Source organism: Camellia sinensis, chromosome 4 (genome assembly GCF_055761805.1).
Source record: "Camellia sinensis isolate YWXY chromosome 4, ASM5576180v1, whole genome shotgun sequence".
Taxonomy (NCBI): domain Eukaryota; kingdom Viridiplantae; phylum Streptophyta; class Magnoliopsida; order Ericales; family Theaceae; genus Camellia; species Camellia sinensis.
Genome location: NC_138964.1, coordinates 105,472,622 through 105,482,108, shown reverse-complemented (window position 1 = coordinate 105,482,108; position 9,487 = coordinate 105,472,622).

Below are 9,487 nucleotides of genomic sequence, written 5' to 3'. Positions count from 1 at the left end.
CACACGCCACCCACTTGCCACCACCACCCACCACCTACCACCACCACTACCCACTCGCTACCACCTACCACCCACCACCGTCACCTACCCACCCACCACCACCACCACTACCACCACCACCACCACCACCATCATGACCCACCACCCACCCGCCACCCACCTGCCACCACCACCACCACCACTACCACCACCCACTCGTTACCATCTACCATCCGCCACCGTCACCCACCCACCACCACCACCACCACTACCCGCCACCACCCCCCACCACCCGCCATCCGCCACCCATCTGCCACCACCACCCACCACCCGCCACCACCACCACCTACTCGCTACCACCTACCACCCGCCATCGTCACCCACCCACCAACCACCACCCGCCATCTACCCGCCCCCACCCACCACCATCCACCATCCGCCACCCACCTGCCACCATCACCCACCACCCACTACCACCACCACTCACTCGTTACCACCGATCACCCGCCACCGTCACCCACCCATCCACCATCACCACCCACTACCCACCCGCCATACGCCACCTACCTGTCACCACCACGCACCACCCGCCATCACCACCACCCACTCGCTACCACCTACCACCCGCCACCGTTACCCACCCACCCACCACCACCACCCATCCGCTACCACCCACTACCACCCGCTACCACCCACCCACCACCTGCCTCCACCACCCACTCGCTACCACCCACCACGCCACCGTCACCCACCCACTACCTCTACCCACCCGCCATCACCCACCACCACCAGCTACCCACCACCCACCGTCACCACTTGACACCACCGTCTTTCGCCACCACTTGCCATTTCTCACTTTTTTTTATATTTTTAAATTTTTTTAAACATTTTGTCAATTACCAAACGCGTTTGTAGTTTATGTTTTTCTAAAAATAAACAAAAAATAAACAAAAATCAATTTATAAAATTTTTGTAAATATAAACTGAAAACGTAAACGTTACCAAGCACACCCTTAATATCAAGAATTTATATGTAAAAATTCTTCAAATTTTCAATCTATAAAGGACAATTCTTTTACTTTTGACGCTAAATTTCTATTTTTGATACAAACACCATAATAACCTTCCTATCAACTCCATCCACATTTTTTGCTACTAAATTTTTAGTCAGCAAAGAGTTCCTCTTTTGGCTACTAAATATTTGGTCGCCTAAAGTTCTATATTTTTTGCTACTAAAATTTTAGTCGGCAAAAGTGTTTTTATCCTTTAGTTTTTTGTTTTTAGCTATAAAATATTTTAGTCGCCAAATATTTGATTTTCTTTTGGCTACTAAACTTTTAGTTGCCAAATGTCTATTTTTTTTTTTTTTTTTTGGCTACTAAACTTTTAGTCGCCAAATGTCTATTTTTTTTTTGCTACAAAACTTTTAGTCACCAAATGCCTTTTCTCAATTTCTTTTTAGCTACAAATTGTTTAGTAGCCAAAAATATGATATTATATTTTATCGCAAAATTATAATTCCTCCACAACCTGTCTATATTCAATGCAACTTGTAATACGTATATAAACAAAAATGATACATACTATCAACCATTCCACAATCTGCATCTATATACCAAAAATAAATAATTTTAAATGTCAAAGTCCATACAAATCAACTATTGTCCAAACTAAAATAATAATTCCATACAAAATATGTCATACAAAAATCAAAGCCCTCTGTATACAAAAAATATATTTACTACCAAGCGAAATTACCATTTGGCATGGTACAAATTTCCATCGTAATCTGTACGACGACAAAAGGTGGCATATGTACCATGACAAAATTTTTCTATAGACCATGACAAAACGTCATATATGTACGCCGACAAATGATATATATATACCACGACAGAAGGTGATCTATGTACCACGACAGTCATTATCTGTTGATTGCCAAAAGTTTTATGTACCAGTAATAATGAACTACACAAAAGCTAAGGACGACAAAAGTATTATATTAGTTCTACACAAAAGTGAAAATTCTTCTCCATACACCAATATGGATTATCCACAAGTCCATGCAACAAAGTCATCTACAAAGAAAAACAAAAAATGAAATATTAGAATTGGTTACAAAATATCAATTCAGTCAGCCATATGAAACATGTTTTAACATGCATTTAAGGTAGAACAATCGAGAAATGTCTTCTTGGAAATAAAAGAAAGTATATATATATATATATATGTATCACGCAATATTTATTCTAACCAGCTGAACAAACAATTTAATATGTAATTTCTTTGTGCTATGAATATAAAAAGGCCATTATTAGAATATGGAGATGTTATTTTCATAAACTCGTCGTTTTTTAAACTAAGTGTTGCGAGTTTTTTGACTAAGTGTCAGGCGTATTCGGGGGTTGTTATGAATTTTCGCCCCCGGAAAGTTCTTTTTCGAGTAAGTTTAAAGCGTATTAGGCTCTAACTCCCAACCTACGGGTCCGAATTACGTTCCGTCAATTCTCACAAGTCCTACTTGTCATGGCAAAGATATCCGTGTGAGCCACACGGTCATTCGGGGACTGTTTTGAATTTTCGTCCCGAATCGCCCTTTTTCGATTAAGTTTAGGGCGTATTCGGCTCTAACTCCCAACCAACGGGTCCGAATTACATTCCGTTAGTTCTCACAAGTCTTATTTGTCATGACAAAGCTATCTGTGTGAGCCACACGATCGTTCGGGGGCTGTTTTGAATTTTTGCCCCCGAAACGCCCTTTTTCAACTAAGTTTAGGGCGTATTCGGCTCTAACTCCCAACCTACAGGTCCGGATTACATTCCGTCAGTTGTCACAAGTCCTATTTGTCATGGGGGAACTGTCCATGTGAGTCACACGGTGGTTCGGGGGCTGTTTAGAATTTTGCCCTCGGAACGTCCTTTTTCGACCAAGTTTAGGGCGTATTCGGCTCTAACTTCCAACCTACGGGTCTGAATTACGTTCCGTCAGTTATCACAAGTCCTATTTATCATGGTGAAGCTATCCATGTGAGCCACATGATCGTTCGGGGTTGTTTTAAATTTTTGCCCCCGAAACGCCCTTTTTCGACTACGGTTAGGGCATATTCGGTTCTAACTCCTAACCTAGGGGTCCGAATTACGTTCCGTCAGTTCTCACATGTCCTATTTGTTATGGTGAAGCTATCCGTGTGAGCCACATGGTCGTTCGGGGGCTTTTATGAATTTTTTCCCCCGGAAAGCTCTTTTACAAGTAAGTTTAAGGCGTATTCCGCCCTAACTCTCTACTTACGGGTTCGAATTATGTTCCGTCAGTTGTCACAAGTCTTATTTGGCATGAGGAAGCTATGTATGAGAGTCACACAATCGTTCGGGGGCTGTTTAGAATATTCGCCCCCAAAACGCCATTTTTTGACTAAGTTTAGGACGTATTCTGCTCTAACTCTCTACCTATGCATCCGAATTACGTTCTGTCAGTTGTCAGATGTTCTATTTGTCATGGGGAAGCTGTCCGTGAGAGTCACACAGTCGTTCGGGGGCTGTTTAGAATTATCTCTCCTGAAATGCCCTTTTTTGACTAAGTTTAGGACGTATTCGGCTCTAACTTTCTACCTACGGGTCCGAATTACGTTCCGTCAGTTGTCACAAGTCCTATTTGTCATGGGAAAGCTGTCCATGAGAGTCACAAAATTGTTCGGGTGGTGTTTAGAATTTTTGCTCCCAAAACACCCTTTTTCGACTAAGTTTAGGACGTATTCGGCTTTAACTCTCTACCTATGGGTTCGAATTATGTTCCGCCATTTGTCACAAGTCCTATTTTTCATTGGGAAGCTGTCCGTGAGAGTCACACAGTCGTTCGGGTACTGTTTAGAATTTTCGCCTCCAAAACGCCCTTTTTGACTAAGTTTAGGACGTATTCGGCTCTAACTCTCTACCTATGCGTCCGAATTACGTTCCGTCAGTTGTCAAATGTCCTATTTGTCATGGGAAAGCTGTATGTGGGAGTCACACGGTCGTTCGGGGGCTGTTTAGAATTTTCTCTCCCGAAACGCCATTTTTTGACTAAGTTTAGGACGTATTCGGCTCTAACTCTCTACCTATGGGTCCGAATTACGTTCCGTTAGTTGTCACAAGTCCTATTTGTTATGGAGAAGCTATCCGTGAGAGTCACACGGTTGTTCGGGTGGTGTTTAGAATTTTTGCCCCCAAAACGCCCTTTTTCGACTAAGTTTAGGACGTATTCGGCTCTAACTCTCTACCTATGGGTTCGAATTACATTCTGTCATTTGTCACAAGTCCTATTTGTCATGGGGAAGCTGTCCGTGAGAGTCACACGGTCGTTCGGGTGCTGTTTAGAATTTTCGCCGCCGAAACGCCATTTTCCGACTAAGTTTAGGACATATTCGGCTCTAACTCTCTACCTATGGGTCCGAATTATGTTCCGACAGTTATCACAAGTCCTATTTGTCATCGGAAAGTTGTTAGTGACAGTCACACGGTTGTTCGGGGGCTGTTTAGAATTTTTGCCTCCTTAACACCCTTGTTTGAATAAATTTTAATAAAGAAAGTTACATAGGTTTGTCTCTAAGTATCCAATTCCTTTAATGTAACCTGATATCCAAGTACATTATAAAATATTCCTATTTCTTAACAAATTTCATTTATTTTCTAGAATAGAATGGTGTGCACAATATGCCATAAAGCATTTTATTCATATTTTCTGTATAGTTCTACCGAAAAGATAGAAAATCTTCTCAACCAGTTCGAGAAAATCCTACAAGACCAAATGCCACATATATAAGGAAACTACTACATTTAACCATCACTAACAGGTAACAATCAACAAAAAAGTAATGAACAAGCATTACTCAATAGTCAGTTAGAAAAGTGTCACATTGGTCAATCAAGAAACAAACACAACAAGTAACTAAAAAAATTATAACTCAAGGTGAATGGAAAGTCAAATGTGGATCAATAGCTATGAAATTACAAAACTCCAACTTGAACCCAACAAGAATCCAATACTCACAGACATTAAGCTCATATCTTCAAAAAGGTTCATCAACACTACTCCAGTCCTCCAAAATCCAAATCTTTGAAGCATAAATATGTGTCTTTCACTTTGTATATTTGTAATACTTCATTCAATAGCAGAATTTGCGAATACAAAGGGTTTGGTTGCAGCTTATTCTCAAAACAACAGAGGCAACCAACAGATTAGATCAAATTGATGCAGCCACAGATGAGCAAAAATAACAACCAAAACGCAGCCACTGAAGAGCTTAGCAGAACAACAAGACAGCTTCGAATTAAATCAACAACTAATAGATTAGATCAGATCCTAAGCCACCAACAACAGACTACCAACAGTAGACAGTGCAGAGCAAACCAGAAGTTACCAGACTAGCACCATGACTAACACCACTACTCCACATCTCCACAGCCACAATTCAATCAATGACTACTCCACAGCTTAATACACCAGAACCTTTTGCCCCTGTAGTGGCAAATTAAGACAGAACACAGCACAAAGATAGAGTGCAACAACCAATGCTCCAACACACAGGCACCTTCTAACTTCAATAGCAAAACCTGATTTGCCTCCAATTGAGAACCATATTAGTTCTCTAGTTATTTAATTCTCACTTTCACAAAACTCAAACCAAAAGAGAGCTCCATAGTTAGGTTTTTCCTTTCGCTAAATGTTTAGAATATATCAAATTGTATGCTCAAGTAATCTTTACTGATATTTCCTTAAAGCACCCAAAAAATGTTAAAAAATTTATGCACTTACATGTTGGTTTTTTTTACTAATATGAGTTTGTAGACACCCCATTTTTTACCGCCCTTAAGAGTTGGGGGCCACTAATTGTTTACTTGGTGATGAAAGGTGTGCAATGCAAAGGTTCGATTTCTTCGACAAGGAGAGAGTCAAATCCCAACCTTACACCCCATTTTTGGACTAAAACTATTTTGACCAAAGATTTTAGACCTTAAAACCCTCTCTTTCAAAACATTTTTGAAACAAAGTTCCTAAGATGTTCCGACACTCGTATTTTGTTAAATGTTGCGTTTTTTGATAAACCGAGCAAGGACAAAGTGAAATGAATGAAAGAGAGGTGATCTCATTGAAATAATCTTTAAAACATCTTGTTTAGAGGTTTGGAGTTGAAGAAAAGAAGAGGAGAGGGAAGAAAACAAGTTGGAGAAGAAGATGGGCATGAATCGTTAAGAGAGAGTTGAGCAGCCTTCACCAAATTAGGTCTATCCTTTTGTACACTTGGACTTAAGTTGTGAGGCCACCACTGTTGGAAAGAGGACATCCAGGGCTTCATTTTTCATTCAAGAATCTCCTCAAGCCGAGCCAGATGAGGGAGATATGGCTGGTTGAAGTTAGGCATCAATCTGGTTGGACCGAAACTGAGCAGTCTTCACTAAAAGAGAGATAAGGCATACATGGAATTTTGATGTGAGGATGCCACCATTGGAAAGCTTACTTCCGGGGCTTCAATTTAGACACAAGAATGACCTAAAAAGGAGTGCAGATGAAGGCGTTATGCTCATTTCAAGTCGACAACCCAAGGTGTTAATCTTGTTGAATTACTTTAACTCCCCAACAAAAATGATTTATAAACACACAAATCTACCCTTTTGTTTCTGCATTTGCCTTTTACCTTCTATCATAATTACTCTCCTATCCTTAACAATTTCAATCAATTATATATAGACTATATACCTTACACTAATGATGAGTTAAACATAATCTTTGTTGCACCATACAAATACCATCCTTATATAAATAAAATTATCATTATGTTATCAAGTTGGCATTAGTTTACCTCCTTTTTGAATTAATTTTTCTTTCATCGCATTTTAATAAATATTAAGACCAGGACATTGCTTTAATGCCAAAGAATAATATTTTTGCCAAAATTTGAAGTAAAGTAATATTTGAATAACATTTTATGCTTAAATGACAAGAAATTTGTGTATATATGGAAATAATAATACAGACGTAGTACATCGGGAGAGATCCCTTTACGTCCAATGTGAAACCTTTTTAGTCTTACATTACATCGTTTCATAACTTTTTGCTAGATTCATATTTCATAAAATAAAACTGATCGTTCATGCATGGCAAATTTTAGGTTGATCAGAGATTAAAAGTTCTCTAATTATTCTCTTATTATCTAGATAGACCACCAAGTTAGAGTCATATTCTATTAGACAACACCAACATATATATAGATAGTTCATGATTTCTAATTGACCTTAATTTGGCAAACAAGAATAAAATAGGAGGAATGTGTAATCTAACGATCAAATTTATTTATTTATGTCATTGGTCTATAACACTATATCTATAACCAAAAAAAGAAAAAAGAAAGTAGCAATTCATGATATTTGTCTATTAATTTTAACAATATCATAACACAGTTAGCAGTAGAAAATGCACCAACATGGTAAGATAATAAGTTCCGATACTCAAAGAGACATAATATGAACATTAGCAAACAATGAATGTAATCAAACTACGTACAGGAAATGAAAGATACAAAACAACAGTCCACTTAGCCCAAGACAATGGCATCACCTACAACAAAAAATTCAAATATTTTAATTAACAACCTCATGTAAGGGGGCAAAAAAATTGAATCATAGAAAAGAAATTGCAGTAAATAGATAGAAGTAGAAGATAAATCACTTGTGGAAAAAAGAATAGACAAAGGTCGCATGTACAAGATAAGAATATGAAGGAGCATGGTTAGTACAATTGAACCAACAAGCCAGAGATTACTCCAGGGAGGGATAACACTAAAAATAAAGTACAGGTTAGTGGTATTTATTTATTTTCCTTTTTAGTGTTTGAATAAACAAATTGTTTACATTTGGAAGGAAGTCTAAGGATTTCAACATCTCAAATGCATTCAAATAGGCCAATTAAAAGGATGGAAGTGGGCAATACATTCTGTACAAGTTCATTACTGTTACTAAATAGTTTAGAATTAGAATACCCCAGTCATGTCCCAAATTCTTGCTAAATCCAGCTTGAATTTGGGATTTCTGTGTAAAAATCAACACAAACCGTATACCAAGTATGGGAAATCAACACAAAATTAACTCAAATTCAACACAAAATTAAACAAAAAAAATCATATAAAACCCTAGGGCAAGTGTGAGAAATGGGAAAACAGAGGAAGGGAGAGAGAGAGAGAGATGGAGGCCGAGATGCACAGAGAGGGAGAGAGAGTTCCATCGACAGATAGAGATAAAGACTGAGAGCGAGAGAGAGAGAGAGAGAGAGACCGAGAGCGACAGAGTGAGAGAAACATACCTGTGATTAAGTGGCTCTGGTGGTTTGCAGGTGGCGGTGGCGATGTGCGACGGTCTCTCTCGCCGGTAGCCAACGACGGTAGTGAACGGGGTAAGGCTTGGTAGTGTCGAAAGAGAGAAAAATTTGTTTGAGATAGTGTATATCGTGTGCATGTGTGTGAGAGACAAACATATCGGGTGCCAAATTATATTGGTTTTCCTCTAAAAAAAAAATTCAACTTTTAGTGACTATTTCACATTTTAGTCGCCAAATAGTACTGAATAACGACAACCTGTTTTGCAGCCAAAAGATTACGTATTAGAGACTAATATATTGGTAGCCAAAATTATCTTTTGGCTACTAATTTTATTTTTCGTCGGCAAAAAGTAAATATACACCGACTAAATTGTTTAGTCACCAAAAGGTGTAAACAATGTCCATTATATTTGGCGACTAAACTATATTTTTGTCGGAAAATCAGCTTGTTCTGCGACTAAACTTAGAATTAGTAGCATAAAATATTAACTTTTGGCGACTAATTTTTTTTAGTCGCCTATAACTATATATTTCACGACTAAATTTTTTTTAGTCGCCAAAAAACAATGTATGTCGACTAAATTAAAATGGTAGCCAAAATTTGAACCTTTGCCGACTAAAAAAAATTAGTCGCCAAAAGGACTATTTTTGGCGACTAAATTTGTTTTGGTCGCCAATTTTGGTCGCCAAATGTGTAAATTCTTGTAGTGTGGGCACCTATCAATCTATTTAAATAAAACCGACTACAACGAGTCACCAAATTCACAACATGCTTTACCCGGTGCAAACCGAAAGGAAACAGAACCTATGTTAATGCGCCACGCTTTATCGGTCGTTTTTCGGAAAGGAGTGGAACCTCCAACCACGCTTTACCAAGCGTGAACCGAAAGGGAGTGGAACCTCTGTCAATGCACCACGCTTTACCGATCACAAGTCAGAAGGAAATGGGTCCTTCACATTTCTCAATCATTCCTACAACATTCAAACTTCACAAATAATCATCGACACATAATATGCATGACCTATTCATTAACAATCAACAACATATAGTTCCCGAATAAAGCAAAAAAATTTCATAACGTTCCACACTTGAAATATCATTAACACAATCTTGATTATACTCCAACAATCAAAACAACACACAACTCCCATAACTAATTT